General features: G+C 42.8%; 1 pseudogene; it reads right to left on the bottom strand.

Moving 5' to 3' along the window:
* Positions 1-13386: 13386 nt before the first annotated feature.
* On the bottom strand, positions 13387-14548 carry LOC123456641 (annotated as a pseudogene).
* Positions 14549-23122: the final 8574 nt, after the last annotated feature.

Genomic DNA, 23122 nt, shown 5'->3' on the forward strand with positions numbered 1-23122 from the left:
CAGGTTTCTTCCCTGCTGTGTCAGGATGGATCTTTCCTTATCAGTTAAAGCTTTCAGGAAGCATCCACATAGACATACCCAGGGATGTTTTTCCATCATGATTCTAAATCCAGCCAAGTTGACAATGAAGACTGCCATAGATGCTTTTGCTAAAAAGCTCTACCTAGAATTAGGAAACAGCTACACTGGTTCCAGCCAAATTCCCATCACACCCTCCCACCCCTCCAACTGCCTGCAAGGTGAGGGAACGTGAGAACCCTGCTCCTGGCACTCCTCTCCCGTTGGACTATGCACAACCTGCTTCGTTGGCTAGAGGCTGTGTGACCTCCATCCTCAACACAGTTCAGCCTTGGCCTGAGGGGTCTGTGCATATATGCCCCTCCCCTAGCTGAGCCAGGATCACATCGGCTACTTCATCCACTTCCAGACAAGCCAACACCAGCTAAGACAGGAAGCACTAAACATTAAACATTTCATTAAACTTAAACATGCACTCAGCAGAGATGTGCCAGAAAGGCCTAACGAATGGGCCATCTCTAGATGTGCAAATACCAACGCAGAACCCATAGGTACCATGAAAATGAGCAGCCTAATCAAAATGAACAAAGAGATCTCAAAAAAGAAAGATTTAAAAACTGTTCCATCACCAGCCATCAGGGAAATGGAAATTAAAATTACTTTGAAATTCCCTCTCAGCCGGGCATTGTGGCACACACCTTTAATCCCAGCACTAGGGAGTCAGAGGTAGGAGAATCGCCGAGTTTGAGGACATCCCGAGACTACATTGTGAATTCCAGGTCAACCTGGGCTAGAGTGAGACCCTACCTTGAAAAATAAAAAAAAGTACCAACAAATGCCGGGAAGATATGGGGGAGAGGGCACCCTTGTTCATTGGTGGCGGCAGTGTAAACTGGTGGCCCATTATGGAAAGCAGTGTGGAAGCTCATAAAAAAAACAACTAAAAATAGGAGCTGTGGAGATGTCTTAGCGGTTAAATCACTTGTCTGCTAAGCGTAAGGACCCAGGTTCAATTCCCCAGTACCCACATAAGCCAGATACACAAGATGGCTCATGCGCCTGGAATTTGTTGGCAGTGGCTAGAAGCCCTAGTGCACTCATTCTCTCTCTGTTTCCCTGTCTCTCATTCTCTCTCTCTCTCTCTCTCTCTCTCTCTCTCTCTCTCTCTCTCTCTCTCTCTCAATAAATCAATAAAAATAAACTAATAGATGAAATAGATGGTGGCACATGCCTTTAATCCCAGCACTTGGAAGCAGATGCAGGGGATTGCTGTGAGTTCAAGGCCACCTTGAGATTACATAGTAAATTCCAGGTCAGCCTGAGCTAGAGTGAAACCCTACCTCAAAAAACCCTGAGACTCCATAGTGAATTCCAGGTCAGCCTGGGCTAGCTAGAGTGAGACCCTACCTTGAAAAACAAAACAAAACAAAACAAAAGGATGAAATTTGTAACTTATAACATGTACCTTAAGAACCCATATTCTCTGATTAAATTAATTTTTTTGAGACAAGATCTCACACTAGCCCAGGCTGACCTGGAACTCACTCTGTAGTTCAGGCTGGCTTCAAACTAATGGCCATCCTTCTACCTTAGCCTCTCAAGTGCTGGAATTATTAGACATAAGCTACCATGTTCAGCTAATGATTAAATGATTCTTCAAGGTATCCCATAGTACAGTTAGCCATGCTTGGAAAAATATTAAATAGCACTCATATTTTACCAGTGGCATGTAGACAGACAATATTATAAAATGACTCCAGTTGGAGTCTCATTTTCCTTTCTGACTATAAAAGATTGGTTATGCCCATAATGTCTGTAAGACCCTGATTTCTGACAAGTCAGGTCTCTTGTTTCTTTTGATGTCACAAATAATGATACGTGAGGGCTGGAGAGATGTCTCAGCAATTAAGGGGCTTGCTTGCAAGGCCTAAAGTCCCTGGTTCAATTCCGCAGTGCCTACATAAAGCCAGATGCATAAAGTGGTACATGCATCTGGAGCTCATTTGCAGTGGCTTGAGGCCCTGGCATGCCCATTCTCTGTTTCCCTCCTCTCTATCTCTCTCTGCTTGCAAACAAACACGGAAAAAGGACCCTTCTGTTGGACAGGAATTCAAAATGATGCTGCATTGTTATCGGATTTCTTCTATAATATTATTATTTATTTGAGCAAACTAAAATCTGGAACAATGACAAGATGATAAAACAGGCAAAATTATTATCCATATGTGAGTTATAATAACTTAAACATTCAAGACCAACCTTCCTTAGAATTATCCCTAGCTATTCCGCATGGAGTAACAACCATAAAATCATACTGGCCAGAGAAACAAATAAATGGAAAATAATGAATGGCCTGGCGCACACCTTTAGTCCCAGCACTGGGGAGGCAGAGGTAGCAGGATCTCCATGACTACATAGTGAATTCCAATTCATTCAGCCTGGGCTAAAGTGAAGACCTACCTCAAAAAAAAAAAAAAAGTAATGAATTATTTCAAGTACTCCAAACATAAAATGAACTACTGCATAGAGTACAGGTGAGTAGGCATGGGGGAAATTAGTCGTCTGAATAAGGTGTATGATAGCAGTGGCTGTTTGATTCAGGTGTCCCCCATAAACTCATGCGTTCTGAATGCTAGCTTCCCAGCTGATGGATATTTGGGAATTAACACCTCCTGGAGGCAGTATCTTGTTGGGAGTGGGCTTATGGGTGTTATAGCCAGTTTCCCACTGCCAGTGTTTGGCACACTCTCCTGTTGCTATGGTCCACCTTATGTTGGCCAGGGGGTGATGTCCACCCTCTGCTCATGCCATTGTTTTCCCTGCCATCGTGGAGCTTCCCCTCGAGCCTGTAAGCCAAAATAAACCTCTTTTTCCCACAAGCTGCTCTTGGTTGGGTGATTTCTACCAGCAATGTGAACCTGACTGCAACAATACCACATACAAATGAGTTGCTGGTGGGTTAAAATGCCTAATTTCCCCATCTACTATATGTCCATCTTTTTGTGTCCATATATTCATTCATGGGTGTATGTTTGCAGGAACATGCATGTCACAGCATGAATGTATATAGAGGTCAGAGAAGAACTTTCGGGATGCTCCTCGCCTCTCCCACTTCATTTGAGGCAGGGCTTATCTACCTGGATTCACACTCTGCTGCTGTGCTTTGCTCTGTTGGCCTGTGGCCTTGAGCTTTTGGAAAATTCTCCTGTCCTCACCTCCTATCTTGCTGTCAGTGAACAACCAAGAGCATTGGCAACAGCCTGTATTATTTTGGGAGCCTCAGGGACCTCCCTGACCAACAACTCGCCGGGAGGCATCCCACTCCAGACCCTCATAATTTTCTTTAACAAACTTGGCTTCTGGGAGGATACTTTTGGCTCAAACTATTTTTGTTCCTTTTGAAATCCATGGTTTTTATTCGTAGATCTAGTCATTACAACTCCAAAATTCCATTTTTATTTTTTAACTTATTTTATTTATTTGAGAGAGGGAGAAAGAGGCAGATAGAGAGAGAATGGATGGGCCAGGGCCTTCAGCCACTTCAAACGATGTGCCACCATGTACATGTGGTTTATGTGGGTCCTGGGGAATTGAACCTGGGTCCTTTGGTTTTGCAGGCAAGCACCTTAACCACTAAGCAATCTCTCCAGGCCCAAATTCCTTTTTTCATCATTAAGTAAATTGGGTTACAGAGTGGTTAAATATCTGCTCCATTCATATAAGCAAAAAGTGATAGAAATGGAGATCTGTCCGGGTATTGTTCATGATTATCTGTGTTGCTAGAAAGATAACTGGTTATTATAAACTACTTTAAGGGAATGTACTGTATGGAAAGAGAGGAAAAGAATGTAAAATGGTCTTAGTGAGGTTGGGTCTCACTCTAGCCCAGGCTGGCCTCCAGCTCACGGTGATCCTCCTACCTCTGCCTCCCTGGTGCTGGGATCAAAGGTGTGGGCCACCATGTCTGGAAAACTGCTTTTTTCCTACTTCCCTGTGTGTTAGTTCCTTCATCTGTAAATTACATGTCTCAGTATGTTATCTGTAAAAGAGATTGGATAAAGAACTTCTTCACAGACATGAGATAATGATGGACCTATGACACCTACTGATAACATTGATCTATATTCGCTCATCTTTTCTGTCCAAAGATGTTCTTCCTTGTCCCCAAAGAAATCATTCAGAAGTTATATCAACTGCCACCTCTATGACAGACAGCTCATCTCGGTCTCTTGTACCTATAATTCTTCCTTCTTCCTATTCTAAAGCAATAATCGGAAGGATAATAGTGATTTCCCATATTTACTGCTGCTCATTTGAATGTACGTCTACTTCTTGTCTTTTTCCCATTACAATGTCTTTTGTTGTTGGAGAGCAACCAGATGAGGTATAAGGCCGGCTGCTCACCCTACTCTGCCTTCCCAGTTCCCTGCCCCTGCCCCTGCCAAGAGAAGCCAGCTGCCCAGCTCTATTCCTGAGACTCTCCACAGCACCATCTCATCAGCATAGTGGCTTGTGTCCCTTAGATTTACGTCCTAGTCCACAGTACTTGCCAGCATGATCTCATTAGAAATAGGGTCTAGTTGGTTAGATAAGGTCACGCTACAGTTGGGTGAGCCCTGGGTCTTTTTGTTTGTTCGTTCGCTTGTTTTCAAGGTAGGGTCTCACTTTGGCTCATGGCTGACCTGGAACTCACTCTATAGCCCAGGCTAATGATAATGATCCTCTCAATTCAGCCTCTCCAGTTCTAAGATTAAAGGCATGTGCCTACATGCCTGGCCCGATATCTTCATAAAGATACCTATGACTATTGTATTTTCTTCTCCTCCTTTCCTTCTTGTTTTACTGGTTTTGGTTTTTCAAGGCAGGGGTTCGCTCTAGCACCAGGCTAACCTAAGATTCACTATGTAGTCTCAGACTGGACTCAAAACTCATGGCAATCCTCCTACCTCTGCTTCTGAGTGCTGGGATTAAAGGCATGTGCCACCATGCCTGGCTCAACAATTATACTTATTAAGAGGGAAAGCAAAACAAAACAAAACAAAAGGGCTGGAGAGATAGGTTAGTGGTTAAGGCACCTGCTTGCAAAGCCAAAGGGCCCAGATACAATTCCCCAGGAACCACGTAAGCCAGGTACACAAAGTGGTGCATGTGTCTGGAGTTCATTTGCAGTAGCTGGAGGCCCTGGGGCACCTATTCCCTCTCTTTCAAGTAAAGAAAGAAAGAACAATAGATCTGAGACAGGTGTAGTGGCACATGGGAAGCTGAGGCAGGAAGATTGTGAGTTTGTACACAGATGAGTACACAGCAAGTTTGAGAGCAGCCTAAAACACAATGACCCTTATTTCAAAAACGGGGAGGGAGGAGAAGCTGGAAAGATGGCTCATCAGTTAAAAGGCACTTGTTTGCAAAACCTGGTGGCTCTAGTTCAATTCCCCTATGCCCAAATAAAGCCAGGTGTACTAAGTAGCTTATGTGTCTTATGTCTGGAGTTCATTTGCAGCAGCAAGAGTCTTGTGCTTTCCTTTTATTTAGTTTTTATTGTTTTCCAAGGCAGGGTCTCTGGCTGACCTGGAATGCACTATGTCATATCAGGTTGGCCTTGAACCCCAAACTCACAACGATCCTCCTTCCTCTGCCTTCTGAGTGCTGGGATTAAAGGCATGCACCACCATGCTTGGCTCCATTTTCTCTTTCTCTCTTACCTTCTATTTTTATCAGGATACTTCTTTCTACCCTGGGCTCGTACAATCATTCCAGCCCCTTTCCTGGAGTCTCAAACTATTTTTAATTATGGATAGATAGATAGATAGATATAGATATAGATATATAATTTTTATTTACTTATTTATTTATGAGAGAGAGAGAGGGAGAGAGAGAGAGAGAGAGAGAGAGAGAGAGAGAGAGAGAGAGAGAGAGAGAGAATGGGCAAACCAAGGCCTCCAGCCACTGCAAGCAAACTGTAGATGCATGTGCCCCCTTGTGCAACTGGCTTATGTGGGTCCTGAAGAGTTGAACTGGGATCCTTTGGCTTTTCAGGCAAACGCCTTAACCGCTAAGCCATCTCTCTAGCCTCTATATTTGTATTTTTAATTACCCAACACAGAAGTAGATTTTTAAGCCAGGCACTGTGGCATATGCCTTTAATCCCAGCCACTTGGGAGGCACAGGTAGGAGGATTGCTGTGAGTTTGAGGCCAGCCTGAGACTACAGAGTGAATTCCAGGTCAGCCTGGGCTAGAGTGAGACTCTACATCAAAAAAAAAAAAAAAAGAAAGAAAATGTAGGTTTTCTAATGTTATTTATTTACAAGAGAGAGAGAGGGAGAGAGAAAGGAAATGGGGATACCAGGGCTTTCTGCCATTGCAAACAAACTCCAGATAAAATCCCCCACATTATGCATCTGGCTTTACATGGATACTGAGGAATTGAACCCAGGCTGACAGGCTTTACAAGTTATCTTTAGCCATCCCAGAAGTAGGTTGATTAAAAAAACCCTGGTTTGAAGATTGATTCCCCAGGACCTGTGTAAGCCAGATGCACAAGGTGGTACATGCACCTGGAGTTTGTTTGTAGAGTGGCTGGAAGGCCTGGTTTGCCCATTTCTCTGTCTCTCCCTTTTTTCTCACTGCCTTTTTCCTTCTCTCAAATAAATAAATAAAAATAAAATATTTAAAAAATATATTTTATTTATTTATTTGTTTGTTTATTTACTTATTTGCAAGCAGAGAAATGTAGACAGAGAGAAAGAATGAGAAAGAGAGAGATTGAATATGGGTACACCAGGCCTCTAGCCACTACAAACAAATGGCAGACACATGTACCACTTTGTGCATCTGGCTTACATGGGTCCTGTGGAATTGAAACTAGGTCATTAAGCTTTGCAGGCAAGCACCTTGACTGCTGAGCCATCTCTCCAGCCCAAATAAATATTTTTTTATTTTGCTTTGCTTTTGTAATAGGGTTTCAGTCTAGCTCAGTCTGACCTGGAACTCACTATGTTGTTTCTTGGTGGCCTCAAAGTCACGGTGATCCTCCTACCTCTGCCTCCCAAATGCTGGGATTATAGATGTGCACTACCACACCCGACCCAATTAATTTTTTAAATTATTTAATTAATTATTTTAGAGACAGCAAGAGTGAGAGAGAGCAAGCCCAAGAGAGAATTGTTGCTCCAGGGCCTCAGCCATTGTAAGTGAACTCCAGATGCTTGTGCCACCTAGTGGGCAAGTGTGACCTTATGCTTGCCTCACCTCTGTGCATTTGGATTATGTGGGATCTGGAGAGAGATCAACATGGGTCTTTAGGCTTCGCAGGCAAGCTCCTTAATGGCTAAGCCATCTCTCCAGCCCAAATAAAATATTTTTTAATTTTTATTCATTTTTATTTATTTATTTGAGAGTGACAGAGAGAAAGAGGCAGAGAGAGAGAGAATGGGCGCGCCAGGGCCTCCAGCCACTGCAAACAGACTCCAGATGCATGCGCCACCTTGTGCATCTGGCTAACGTGTGTCCTGGGGAATCGAGCCTTGAACCGGGGTCCTTAGGCTTCACAGGCAAACACTTAACCACTAAGCCATCTCTCCAGCCCCCAAATAAAATATTTTTAAAAGTATTTATTTAAGAAGAAAGAGAATGGAAACACCAAGGCCCCTTGCCACTGTAAACAAGTTCTAGATGGATGCACCACTTTGTGTGTATGGCTTTACATGGGTACTGGGGAATTGAACCTAGACAGGCAGACTTTGCAAGTGACTTTAACTGCTAAGGCAGAAGGAGGTTTTCTGATGCATTCTCATATGCCTTTAGTTTTTTTTTTTAATTTTTATTTATTTGAGAGCGACAGACACAGAGAGAAAGACAGATAGAGGGAGAGAGAGAGAATGGGCGCGCCAGGGCTTCCAGCCTCTGCAAACGAACTCCAGACGCGTGCGCCCCCTTGTGCATCTGGCTAACGTGGGACCTGGGGAACCGAGCCTCGAACCGGGGTCCTTAGGCTTCACAGGCAAGCACTTAACCGCTAAGCCATCTCTCCAGCCCTGCCTTTAGTTTTGATCAACAGTGCCCTACACCCACTCCTCTTCTCAATTCCCCCACCCGTATCTCACTTATACCTTGTCCACTTCCAGTATTCTGCCCATCCACTTTCATATCACATAGGTTCTACCTACATTTACTTCATTCATCCTCATTGTGTTGTGGACTAGTTTAACTTTCACCATAATACTATTATTATATGTCACATGTAAATATTATGTCACATGCAGAGGATGAATTTAACCATTAGGCCCAGATCATGATAGCTAGTAACAGTAATGTGAACCAGGAGTGTGGCGGTTTGATTCAGGTGTCCTCTATAAACCTAGGCGTTCAGAACGCTAGGTTCCCAGCTGATGGAGATTTGGGAATTAATGCCTCCTGGAGGTAGTGTACTGTTGGTGTGCGCTTATGGGTGTTATAGTCAGTGTCCTCTTGCCAGTGTTTGGCACACCCTCCTGGTGTTATTGTCCATGTGATGTTGGCCGTGAGGTAATGTCTACCCTCTGCTCATGACATTGTTTTCCCCTGCCATCATGGAGATTTTGAAACCTTTGTGTCTGTAAGCCAAAATAAACCCCTTTTCCCTAAACGTTGCTCTTGGTTGGGTGTTTTCTGCCAGCAATGCAAACCTGACTGCAACACTAAAGTTGGTACCAAAGGAGTGGGATTGTTGGTGCTAGAAACCTGACTGTGTGGCTTTTGGTCTTTTGGAAATGCTTTGTAGGAGGATATGGATGAATTTGAAACCTTGGCCTAAGAGACACCTTGCAGTATTATAAGCACAGCTTCATGGACTATTCTGGTCAGAGTTGAAATACCTGGATGCTGTAAGAACTATGGACTGTAAAGTTTGGCTTATGAGGATGAGAAAGAGCTTGCCTGGACTGGGCTAGATGCAGTTTGTGTGAAAGGCTTTGTATTAGCCAGGGTTCTCTAGAGGAACAGAACTGCTAGAATAAATTATTTTAAAAAGGGGGATTTATTGGATCATCTTACAGTAGTCCAATAGCAGTTGCAGGCCCAAGAATCACTGAACCTGGTAGCTTCTCAGTTCATGTGGCCAGATGCCTCAGCAGTCCCGACCCAGCACTGCAGATGGTGCTGGAAAGTCTGGAGGCTTCCTGAGGAGCTGCTGGGTTTCGATCCACGTGGGTCTTCAGTTGATGTTGGTCTTCAATCCATGCTGGAAAGTAGCAAGCAGCTCTGGCAGCCAAGAGGAAGGAAGGAAGGAAGGAAGGAAGGAAGGAAGGAAGGAAGGAAGGAAGGAAGGAAAGGGCTCTTTCCACCCAGAGCTTCCTTATATCAAGTCCCCCTCTGAGCAGGCCACCCACTCTGGGGGAGGGGCTCACCCTGGGGGAAGGACTTCCTCCTTTAGTTGATCCTTCCTAGAAGCAATCTCCGAGACTCACTCGAAAGGGATTTCTGTGGACTACTAAACAGATCAAGTTGACAACACCTTAACTATCACAAGTCCACCCCTTGTCAACTTGGCATCAAATCATGTCTCCTTACATCAAACTTAATTTCCAAATGAAAATAGTAACAAGTTCATAATTCTGCCTAACATGGCATAACTATCCCAGGTACAACCAGAACCGCAAAATCTTCCCCCCAACACAAAGCTTAGTCTCTAATATAATGGGTCTGATATAAATTCAACAGTTAGCTACTGATATAATCATAATATTGGTGTAGATACATACAAACACTCTGTTATCAAGGCAGGACAGAAACATTGCAATCACAGTCCTCGTTTCTATAACTGATCACGTGGCCTTAGCTGGAATTTGTAACCGCCTTCTTCTACTGCCCATTCTGTATTCCCTCCACCTTCAGCAAGCACCTCGGCAGGTCTTGGTTCTTTACCTGGAGGGGTAACCCATACCTCCATTCCTGAAGGATCTGGGCCATTTATCACACTACTTCTATTGGGTTGTTGCAGTCATCCATTGACTTTGACAACAGGACATGGTAACACTAACAGACGCCCTAAAGGATCTCCTGCACTCCAGGCATACTCTTCCTTACCGCCATTGTGGAGGAGCAGCCCAATTTCCCCCTGGTAGTCTGGATCAATCACCCCTGCAATCACTGTAACTCCTTTCTCAGCCTGTTCACTCAAGGGCATTAGGAGCCCAAAGTGACCAGGGGGAAGTCTTAGCTTCCAGTTCAATGGAATGTTCTTCGTGTCTCCTGGCAAAAGCACTCCCCCTCTGGGACCAAGACTTGTAGTCCAGCAGAGCGTAAGGTTGCGGGAACAGGAAGCAAAAATCTACCTAATGGGTCACTTGGGGTGATGGTAAGTGGGACCATTCCCATTTCCACCTCTTGATTCCTGGGCCCATGAATTTGGGCTATAGGAGAAACAGTGCCATATATAGGATGCTGATATAGAGCATATACACCCTGCTGGAGGAGCAGAATTGGAAAATCTGCAGACTGTCAGTCTTTGGTTGTATTGGACTTGAACTGCAGAAGTTTGATGTTTGTTTGATGATGGTTAAATTTGCATTGTTTTAGTCTCTCCTTGCTATGCCTTATACCAGTTGAAAATGTTTACTCTGTGCCTTTATATGTTGGAAATGTTTAACTTGTTTGATTTTACAGGTCTTAATATCTTAAATTGGTGAAGACTGTGGAGACCTTTGAAACTGAACTGAGTACAATTTACAATGTGTGATGGTTATAAATGTATTGGGGCCAGGGGCGGAATGTGGTGGTTTGAGTAGAATAGATGGTCCCCAATATATTCAGTTATTTGTTTATAGTTTGCATCTGCAGCCACCTGGCTGGAGGCAGTGTCACTGGGTGGATCTTAAGGTGTGGTGGTGGGTTTCAGATTTCAATCTAAAGATATGCAAAGTGTACCTAGCTGGAGTTCCTGAAGTGTGCTATGCTGTGTGGCTTTTTGGCTTTTGGCTTGTACTTCTCTCTGTCTGCTTGGTCCTGTGAAGACAGGCCAGCTTCTTCTGCCATTGTGGAACTTCCCCTGGATCTGTAGACTTCAATAAATATCCCTTCCTCCATAACTGTGCCTGGTCTGGAAGTTCATCTCAGTGAACCTGAAGCTGTCTGCTACAGGCTAGCTGTTGTGCCTGTGTCCTGAGAACTTGTGCAGGGTTGCATTGCATAAAAATGGACTAGTGTGAGCAGAGGGATATGGTACAGAAAAAATGAAATCTTTGGGTGAAACTGTGGCCCTTAAGCTGAAATTGAGAGATTATCATTATTGAGATTGGGCCAGCTGACCTGCATTGGGACAACAGAAAGAATGAGGTCTTTTGAAGGGGCCAGAATGCTGAACAGGGTCCTGTTCTCCAAAGTCTACTTTATTCCCTCCTGAATTAATAAATTGTCACCACACCTGGTATTGAGTATAAGAAAGGGGGGAAAGAGAGAGTCATTGCACTTGTAACATGGCATTGTGTTTTGGAAAGGGCTATGGGCAGTGCAAAGCAGGTTTGCTAGATGTTTGCATGGAAACCCAACAGAGCCATGAGGACCATGAATTGCAGTGGAGACCCAGTGGAAATGCCAGGACTATGGGATGGCTGCCAAGGAGAGTTGCTGGTACCAGATGAAGTTTTCCAGGACTGTGAGTAGCCTAGCTGGAGGGGCGGAATTGGAACTCCAGAGACTTGATGCTGGTGAGAATTATCAGACGTGGAGACTTGTCACTGGCTAGGGTTATTGGATTTGGAGCTATAGAATTTGATGTTTGCCCTGGTTGTTTTAAATCTTGTATTGGTTGAATATTTCTTTGCAATACCCAGTGCTATCTTTTACAGTGTGAATGTTTATTCTGTGCCATTATGGGTTTTTGGTCATTTTATTTCATTTCTATATTTGCAAGCAGGGAAAGAGAGAGAGAAGAGAGACAGACAGAGAGAGAATGGGCACACCAGGGCCTGTAGCCACTGCAAATGAACTCCAGACACTTGTGCCCCTTGTACATCTGGCTTACATGAGTCTTGGGGAATCAAACCTGTGTCCTTAGGCTTCATAGGCCAACATCTTAACTGCTAAACCATCTCCCCAGCCTTAAACTTCTTTACTTGGATGTTTGCCTCATCTTTCTTCTTAGACATGTACACTGGTATATTCACTTCTTCTTTCAATAGGACCTCATGATGTACAATTTTCTGAAAAAGATGGTGGGAAGGAGAGAGAGTACAAAATTCCAAAGGCACGTCGCTTCTCCTGGAGACTGGGCTGCTCAATTAGAGTAATCGTGGCTTCCAGCACGTCTCAGGGGATACCCAAGTGACTAAGGTAGTTCTCTCAGGAGAGAATATTTAGCATTGTGAATTCCCATTACCAATCCCCACCTCCTCAATTTTGGGGGGACATTGTACTATTTCAGCATGACCACTTGCTTCCCATATGGGCTTTAGAGGAGCCTGTGAAGCTTTATTTCACCATACATTTTCCTCTGAGCTCTCTAAGCATAGCGAAGTCTCCATGTGCGTGAGTCATGACCTCATCCAGGACAATGATTCTCAACCGGGAGCCATTAATGCCTGGCAGATGGCATTTGGTTTTCACCACTGCCTTCTAGTAGGGAGCGCCTGTCCATGCTGATAGGCATCTTCCACGCCCAGCCCAGCCTCCCTGTGTGGCCACATGCAACTGAATCTGGAAATAGGACCAAGCCTTCTTTTAAAGGTTTTTTTTTTTTATCTTTATTTATTTATTTGAGAGTGAGAGTGAGAGAGAGGGAGAGAATGGGCGTGCCAGGGCTTCCAGCCTCTGCAAACGGACTCCAGACGCGTGCGCCCCCTTGTGCATCTGGCTAACGTGGGTCCTGGGGAATTGAGCCTCAAACGGGGGTCTTTAGGCTTCACAGACAAGCACTTAACCACTAAGCCATCTCTCCAGCCCACAAGCCTTCTTTTAGAAGCCTTGTCCTAACCTAGTCGCTTAGGAGGTCTTTGAGATCTCCACTGATGATGTGGTTATTTTCCTGAGTGCATGTGTGAGCTTATTTACGAACTTTGGTTCACCTTGGACTTGGCTGCGTTTATTTCTGCAGTAGCCTGCCCCGCCTTTGTTGGCAGAATCTGAATAAATTCACAGGGTTGGACTACAGATCACAGGAAATGAAAACCTCCCCAGAAAGGAATGCGTTGGCAGAAAAGAGGCAGATATCAGCTTTAGACACATTCTGAGAAACCAAGTTGATGTTTGATTTTAGGTGCGCGCCTACCACAAGAATACTGTATATATGCAGGAAGCGCCTATGAGAAACCTACTGGTGGCCATTGCAAACACAGGAGCCCCTCAGTTCAGTCCTTCAGAGGGGCAAGTTGTCCCGGGTACATGGGCACTTTGATTCACTGTGTTTTCATTCATCTCATCTCAAAGCGGTACATGATGATAGCAAAGTCTGAAAGGGTGGCCATCAGAATTCCTAGTGGGAACACACGGGTGTGGCGCGTCTAGGTCAGGGCGTCTTTTTTATTACTTATTTATTTGCAAGCAGAGAAAGGAGACAGACAAAGAGAGAATGGTCCCACCAGGGCCTGTAGCCACTGCAAACGAACTCCAGACACTTGTGCCCCTTGTGAATCTGGCTTACGTGGCTTCTGGAGAATCAAACCTGGGTCCTTTGGCTTCTCAGGCAAACACCTTAACCGCTAAGCCAACTCACCAGCCCTCAGCACATCTTTTTTTTTATTATTATTTTATTTATTTATTTAAGAGCGACAGACAGAGAGAGAAAGAGGGAGACAGAGAGCGAGAATGGTCGCGCCAGGGCCTCCAGCCACTGCAAATGAACTCCAGATGCGTTCGCCCCCTTGTGCATCTGGCTAACGTGGGTCCTGGGGAGTCGAGCCTCAAACTGGGGTCTTCAGGTTTCACAGGCAAGCGCATAACCGCTAAGAAGCCATCTCTCCAGCCCCAGCGCAATTTTTTTTAACAGGAAACGTTGGAGGAAAATCAAGACATGTTTGGCCATAAAATTCCACAATATGGTTCCAGTTCATGGCACATACCATTCAGACTGCTGAAAACCAGAAACAAGACTGAGGCATTGGAACACAGTCCCATGTACTCTGGGAATGGGGCGTCTTTCCAGCTAACCATGAGGGCCGCTGAGCCAAAAATTGGGATGACAAACACCATAAAATTGACCATTAGCATCAGGCCCTAGCCATACTGGATTTCTGTCCCAATGACCCAAGTAGAGTTGATCGGGCTGTACACTGGGGCTCTAGTGAGCGAAGTAGAGTTATGAAACACTTGATAATAATAAGCTTCCCAGAGGTCAGTGCACACAAACTGAACAATATGACTGTGGAATTGCCACAGGCACCGGATTTTGCTGATTGCCAGGATTATTATACTAAAACTGGAAGACAAGAAGCCACAAATGAAGCTGGTCAGTCTGTACATCCACTCCTTCACTTCCACAGAACTGAACATCAGGCCAAAGATGTGTAGAGCCAAGCCAAGAACACCATGCAAGGAGGAAAAGCAGATGGCGGAAGTCATGGTTTAGTCACATCCTGTCCTGACTGTCTAAAAGTTGTATTTCAGCTTACATATATATATATGTGTGTGTATATATATATATACATACATACAGGTAAGCCTTTAGAACTATGGCAGGAGTCCCCATGTGTCAGGTATTTTGGAAGATAATTGACACTGTCTTTCAAAAGTTGAAGTGGTCATACTAATGTACCAATTTGAATTCTGGGAATAAATGGTTAGGTAAGAGTTGGCAATATCATATGTAAGCCAATGTTTGTTTTGGCATGATTTACAAAACAGAAATATCATCAATAGCCAAAATGACCGTTATAAGCAGAGGAATGTGTAAATAAATTATGGTTCCTTCGAGAGTATAGTGGAATATTACATGGGCATCAAAAAGAGCAGGTTAACCTATATGAACCATTGGAAGAAGCCAAAAAGGGAAATGAGCAAGAGTGCATGGGGCATACCCATTTGTGCCAAAAGAATAACATGCCTGGCTGCTTTCTGTATAAAAGGGTATATGACTGTTTTGTATGTTTAAAAGATACACAGAGAAGGAATAACTTTAAATATTTTATGTATTATTTATTTGCAAGCAGAGAGAGAGAGGAGGATGGGCATGCCAGGGCCTACTGCCATTGTAAGTGAATTGCAGATGCATGTGTCACTTTGTGCATCTCACTTTACCTGGGTACTGGGGAATCAAACTCAGGTCATCGGGTTTTGCAAGCAAGTGCCTTTAGCCACTGTTGCAGTCAGGTTCGCATTGCTGGTAGAAATCACCCAACCAAGATCAGGTTGATGGCGGGGGGGAAAGTTTTATTTTGGCTTATAGGCCTGAGGGGAAGCTCCACGATCCAGGGGAAAATGATGGCATGAGCAGAGGGTGGACATCACCCCCTGACCCACATCAGGTGAACAACAGGAACAGGAGAGTGTGCCAAACACTGGCAAGGGGAAACTGGCTTTAATACCCATAAGCCTGCCCCCAACAATACACTCCCTCCAGGAGGCATTACTTCCCAAATCTCTATCAGCTGGGACCTATCATTCACAACACCTAAGTTTATGGGGGACACCTGAATCAAACCACCACAGCCTCCTTCCTTCCCCAGCCACTCCAAGGAAAGAAACTCAGACACCACACAGTATAGCTCTCATCTGAGAAGGTGCAGGACAACCATAGTTACTACAAGACACACCAGAACCACCAGAGATCAGAACGCTGTCAGGGCTGTTAGCACATTCGATCGTCATGTTGGTCTGTTGATATCCACACAATTATCATCTCCATCCAATAGGTAGGGAAACAGTACAATGGAGGCAATTCACATACTCACTTTCAGTAGGTTACACAGATATAAAGGACGATATGAGCTCCAGACCTCTCATGGTCATGAACAGTACTTCTTGGCTCTTGTAATATGGATGGAATTGGTTCACATTGAAAGTGTCAACAAAAAAACTGTACTGCATTCCAGTTATAACATGGCCCTCTGTAGTCTTCTCTGTGTCCTATAAAAATGACAGTGAGGGGCTACAGAGATGGCTTAGCAGTTAAGGCATTTGCCTGTGAAGCCAAAGGACCCAGGTTCGCTCCCCCAGGACCCACGTAAGCCAGATGCACAAGGTGGCACATGCGTCTGGAGCGCGTTTATAGCAAGTGAAGGCCCTGGAGCACCCATTCTCTCAATATCTGCCTCTCTTTCTCTCTGAAATAAATAAAATAAATTTAAAAAATGAAAGTGAGGAATGATAGAAGAACAATGGAGAACAGAATACTTGCCTTCCTGTGTCTATATCTCAGCTCAAGCTATACACTAAATTCATCATAAAGGGAAAAAATATAAATGTTAGTGAGGATGAGGAGAAATGAAAATTTTCATATATTGCTGGTGGGAAAGGAAGATGAGTTCAGTTGCTCTAGAAAACTGTACAGTCATTCCCCCAAGAACTGAAGTAGAATTACCACAAGATCCAGCATTTCTATTTCTGGACATGTACCCCAAGAATTCAAAACAAGGCCTTGAATAAACATTTGTACTGCTATGTTCATGACATTATTCAAAATAAGCAAAGGTGGGCTGGGCGTGGTGGTGTACACCTTTGATCCTGGCACTCGGGAGGCAGAGGTAGGAGGATCGCTGAGAGTTTGAGGCCAACCTGAGACTCCATAGTGAATTCCAGGTCAGCCTGAGCTAGCGACTGTACCTTGAGGGGGGGAATGGTGCCCCCAGTTTGCATGTCCATTGATGGATAAATAGATAAACCAAAATGGTCAATGCATACAAGTGTATGAAGAAAATTGTAACACATGCTACAACATGAATGAACCTTAAAGACATGGTGGTAAGCAAAAGGAGCCAACCATCAAAGAGCCAGCAAGAACTATGTGATTCCACATACGTGAGGTGCCTAGAGAAGTCAAATCCATAGACAGAAAGTGAATCTGGTTATATGGAGAAGGGGCTGGGCAGGAAGTCGTGGATGAGGAACTTGAAAGGAGTGCAAACAATTAAATAGTTATGATGCCACTGAACTGTGCACTTTAAAATTATTGAAAAGTGGACTGGAGAGTTGGCTTAGTGGTTAAAGCTTTTGCCTGCAAAGCCAAAGGACCCAGGTTCGATTCCAGAGGACCCCCAATAGCCAGATGCACAAGGGGGCGCACATGTCTGGAGTTCGTTTGCAGCGGCTGGAGGCCCTGGCACACCCATTCTCTCTCTGTGTCAAATAAATAAAATTAAAAAAATAAATTATTGAGAAGTGTTATGTTACACAGATTTTACCACAGTAAATGTAAAAGGAAGCTAGCTGGGTGTGGTGGCACATGCCTTTAATCCCCACAGTTGGGAGGCAGAGGTAGGATCACCGTGAGTTCAAGGCCACCATGAGACTATGTAGTGAATTCTAGGTCAGCCTGTGCTGGAGCAAGACCCTGCCTCAAAAAGACCAAAAAAAAAAAAGAAAAGAGAAGCTAAAGTAAAAAGACGTGTTTGGCAACAGTGTCACCTTGGTTTCTGTGTCATAATTGATCCTTTGGTTTCAGAAGTGACCCAGTGCTGGGACTTATTTACATTCAAAGTGACTCTCAAATGGGCTCACCTAAAAATGTCAGCCACACATACTGTATCAGTTTCTTTCTTGTTGCTATGATCAGTTCCTAACCAGAAAGGGTTTCATTCACCTTATAGGTTCACAGGTTACAGTCCATCATGGTGGAGAAAGAATGGCAGGAGCAAAGCCAGGTGTGGTGGCTCATGCCTTTAATCCCAGCAGAGATAGGTGGATCGCTGTGAGTTTGAGGCCACCCTGAAACTACATAGTAAATAGCAGGTCAGCCTGGACTAGAGAATGAGACCTCTCTACCTTGTAAAACCAAAATAATAATAATAATAATAATAATAATAATAATAATAATAATAATAATAGGAAGAAGAAGAAGAAGAACACAACATACCAAAATCTCTGAGACACAATGAAGGCAGTTCTAAGAGGTAAATTTATAGCCTTAAGTGCCTATATTAAGAAATTAGAAAGGTCACAAGTAAATGACCTAATGCTTCACCTTAAAGCCTTGGAAAAAGAAGAACAAGGCAAACCAAAAATCAGTACATGGGAAGAAATAATAAAGATTAGGGCAGAAATTAATGAAATAGAAACAAACAAAAAAAAAAAAATCCAAAGAATTAATGAAACAAAGAGTTGGTTCTTTGAAAGGATAAAAAAGATTGATAAACCCTTAGCAAATCTGACCAAAAGAAAGAGAGAAGAGACACAAATTAATAAAATCAGAGATGAACAAGGTAACATCACAACAGATTCCAGAGAAATTCAAAAAATCATAGGGACATACTATAAAAGCATATTCTCCACAAAGTATGAAAATCTGAAAGAAATGGATGATTTCCTTGATCTATATGACCTACCTAAATTAAATCAAAATGAGATTAATCACTTAATAAGACCTATAACAAGCATGGAGATCTGAACAGTTATCAATAATCTCCCAACTAAAAAAAGCCCAGGCCCAGATGGATTCACTGATGAATTTTACCAGACCTTCAAGGAAGAGCTAACACTATTGCTTCTTAAGCTTTTCCAGGAAATAGAAAAAGAAGGAATTCTACCAAGCTCCTTCTATGAATCTAGCATCACCCTGATACCAAAACCAGGCAAAGATAGAACAAAAAAAGAAAATTACAGACCAATCTCCCTCATGAACATAGTTGCAAAAATTCTCAACAAAATATTGGCAAACAGAATACAAGAGTATATAAAAAATATCATTCAGCCTAAGTAGGCTTTATCCCAGAGATGCAGGAATGGTTCAATATATGCAAATCTATAAATGTAATACATTATATAAACGGGTTGAAGGACAAAAATCACATGATCATCTCATTAGACGCAGAGAAAGCATTTGACAAAATCCAACATCCCTTCATGATAAAAGTCCTCCAGAGACTGGGAATAGAAGGAACATATCTCAATATAATAAAAGCTATTTATGACAAGCCTACAGCCACCATATTACTAAATGGGGAAAAACTGGAAGCTTTTCCACTAAAATCAGGAACAAGACAAGGGTGTCCACTGTCCCCACTTTTATTTAATATAGTATAGTATAGTATAGCCATAGCAATAAGGCAAGAGACACACATAAAAGGGATACAAATTGGAAAGGAAGAGATCAAGTTATCATTATTTGTAGATGACATGATTCTATACATAAAGGACCCTAAAGACTCTACTAGCAAACTGTTAGAGCTGATCAACACCTACAGCCATGTAGCAGGATGCAAAATAAATACACAGAAATCAGTAGCCTTCATATATGCTAACAACAAACACACAGAGGATGAAATCAGAGAATCACTCCCATTCACAATTGCATCCAAAAAAATAAATTACCTTGGAATAAACTTAACCAAGGAAGTAAAGAATCTCTACAATGAGAACTTTAAAACACTCAAGTGAGAAATTGCAGAAGACACTAGAAAGTGGAGAAACATCCTTTGTTCCTGGATTTGAAGAATCAATATTGTGAAAAAGGCAATCTTACCAAAAGCAATCTACACATTTAATGCAATCCCTATCAAAATTCCAAAGGCATTCTTCATGGAAATAGAAAAAACAATCCAAAAATTCATTTGGAACCACAAAAAAACTCAAATATCTAAAATAATACTGAGCAACAAAAATGAGGCTGGTGGTTTCTCCATACCTGATTGTAACCTATACTACAGAGCCATAGTAACAAAAACAGCGTGGTACTGGCACAAAAACAGACATGTAGATCAGTGGAACAGAATAGAGGACCCAGATGTAAGCCCAAGTAGCTATAGCCACCTGATATTCGATAAAAATGCCAAAAATACTCATCGGAGAAAAGACAGCCTCTTCAGCAAATGGTGTTGGGGAAACTGGATATATATCTGCAGAAGGATGAAAATAGATTCTTCTCTCTCACCATGCACAAGAATTAAGTCCAAATGGATTAAAGACCTTAACATCAGACCTGAAAGTCTGAAACTGCTAGAGGAAAAAGTAGGGGAAACCCTTCAACATATTGGTCTTGGCAAAGACTTTCTGAATACAACCCCAATTGCTCAGGCAATAAAACCACAGATTAATCACTGGGACCTCATGAAATTACAAAGATTTTGCTCTGCAAAGGACACAGTGAAAAAAGCAGGGTCAACCTACAGAATGGGAAAGAATCTTCGCCAGCTATATATCTGATAGAGGATTAATATCTAGGATATACAAAGAACTCAAAAAGTTAAATAATAAGGAAACAAACAAGCCAATCAAAAAATGGGCTATGGAGCTAAATAGAGCATTCTCAAAGGAAGAAATACGAATGGCACATAAGCATCTAAAAAAATGTTCTATATCCCTAGTCATCAGGGAAATGCAGATTAAAACTACATTGAGATTCCATCTCACTCCTGCCAGATTGGCTACCATCATGAAAACAAATGATCATAAATGTTGGCGGGGATGTGGAAAAAGAGGAACCCTTCTACACTGCTGGTGGGAATGCAATCTGGTCCAGCCATTGAGGAAAATAGTGTGGAGGTTCCTAAAACAGCTAAAGACTGATCTACCATATGACCCAGCTATAGCACTCCTAGGCATATATCCAAAGCACTCATCTCATTTCCTTAGAAGTACGTGCTCAACCATGTTTATTGCTGTTTAATTAATAATAGCTGGGAAATGGAACCAGCCTAGATGTCCCTCAACTGATGAGTGGATAATGAGGATGTGGCACATTTATACAATGGAGTTCTACTCAGCGGTAAAGAAAAATGAAGTTATGAAATTTGCAGAAAAATGGATGGACCTGCAAAATATTATACTAAATGAGGTAACCTAGGCCCAGAAAGCCAAGCGCCACATGTTCTCTCTCATATGTGGATCGTAGCTACAGATGATTGGGCTTCTGCGTGAGAATGAAAATACTTAGTAGCAGAGGCCAGTAAGTTGAAAAGGAGATATAAAGGGAAGAGAAAGGAAGGGAGGAGGGTACTTAATAGGTTTGTATTGTATATATGTAAGTACAATGATTGAGATGGGGAGGTAATATGATGGAGAATGGAATTTCAAAGGGGGAAGTGTGGGGGGTAGGAGGGAGGGTATTACCATGGGATAATTTTTATAATCATGGAAAATGTTAATAAAAATTGTGAAAACAAAAAATAAAGAAAACATGGGAAGGGGGAAAAAAAAAACAAATTCTTGAGCATCAGAAGTAATCTCATAAGAAAAGTGTTAGTATTCTCCAAAGCATAACATGTTAAAGATCTTTGGCAGACAGGAATTTCATGTTTTTGGCTTTGACGATTTGAAAGATACCTTCATAACTGGCTGATTTCAGCAAGGTACAACTTGAGTTGTACACCGTGCTTGGAGGCTGGAGTTCAGGGCTGTGTAAGGTTAGCTCCCCAAAGTTTAGGTGTACTGAATGGACCTGCTGGTTATGTGTATGTCAGGAAATGTGCATAATACTGTTTTTTAATGCAATCCTCACAAATGTCAGAGTATATGTTAAACAAAGTAATAGTGATATATGATGAACTTTTTGAAAAGACTTTCAAATAATATTTAAGCCTAATGACTCATTATCAAAACTATGGAGGACAGCTTAAAAAAAAAAAACATGAGGGACTGGAGAAACGGTTTAGCAGGTAGGGCACTTGCCTGCAAAGCCAAAGGACACAGGTTCAAGTCTTCAGAACCCACATAAACCAGCTGCACAAGGTGGTGCATATGTCTGGAGTTTGTTTGCAGCTGCTAGAGGCCCTGGTGAGCCCATTCTCTCTCTCTCTCTCTCTCTCTCTCTCTCTCTCTCTCTCTCTCCTTCCCTCGTTCTCTCCAATAAATAAATAAATAAAATATTTAAAAAAAACATGAAACTCAAAACAAAACAAAAAAAAAGAGGCAGGAGCAGAAAGTCAGCATTACATTGTCACATCAGGGAAGAAGTAGAGAGAGATGAATATTGGTACTTAGCTTTCTCCTTTTTATATCATATGTGTAGCTGACAGCTTCAGGTTCGCTGAGATGAACTTCCAGACCAGGCACAGTAATGGAGGACGGGATAGTTATTGAAGCTTACAGATCCAGGGGAAGTTCCACAATGGCACAAGAAGCTGACCTGCCTTCACGGGACCAAATACAGAGAGAGAAGCACAAGCCTAAAAGTCAAAAGCCACACAGCACAGCACACTTCAGGAACTCTAGCTAGGCAGATCTTTAGATTGAAATCTCAAACCCACCACCCTACTTTAAGATCCGCCCCGTGACACTGCCTCCAGCCAGGTGGCTGCAGATGCAAACTACAAACTAATAAAACACTGAATATATTGGGGGCCATCTAATCAAACTACCACAGTATGCTACCCAGACCGTAGGACAGTGCAACCCATAGTTGGTGTAGGTTTTCACTCCTCAATTAATCTAATCCAGAAAATCTCTAACAGACTTGACAAGAGATTTGTTTCCATTGTGATTCTAAATGCTGTCAAATTGACAACTGGAGGTTAACCATCACACATGCTCAGGAGATAGTGTCAAATCTTTCTGTTGTTGTTTTTTCAAGATAGGGTCTCACTCTAGCCCATCCTGACACTCAGGCTGGCCTCAAACTCACAGCGATCCTCTTACCTCTGCCCCCTGAGTGCTGTGATTAAAGGTGTGCATCACCACAACTGACTTTGTTTTTGTTTAATATTTTCTTTATTTATTTGAGAGAGGGAAAGAGAGAGAGAGAGTGTGTGAGTATGGGCATGTCAAGGCCCCCAGCCACTGCAAACAAACTCCTGATGCATGCACCACTTTGTCCATCTGGCCTTACGTGGGTACTGGGAAATCGAACCTGGGTCATAGACATTGCAGGAAAGTGCCTTAACCACGGAGCAATCTCTCCAGCCCATGCTCTGAATCTTTATATCAAAATCAAGATGGCTTGAGATGGCATCTTTGCGGGCATGATTTAATGATGTTGAATCTCTTTCTGAAAACATCAAAGGTTTAGATTAAAAGGGTGCCTAGGAACTTTCAAAGGTCAGAAAAATT

Source organism: Jaculus jaculus, chromosome X (assembly GCF_020740685.1).
Source record: "Jaculus jaculus isolate mJacJac1 chromosome X, mJacJac1.mat.Y.cur, whole genome shotgun sequence".
NCBI classification, from domain to species: Eukaryota; Metazoa; Chordata; class Mammalia; order Rodentia; family Dipodidae; genus Jaculus; species Jaculus jaculus.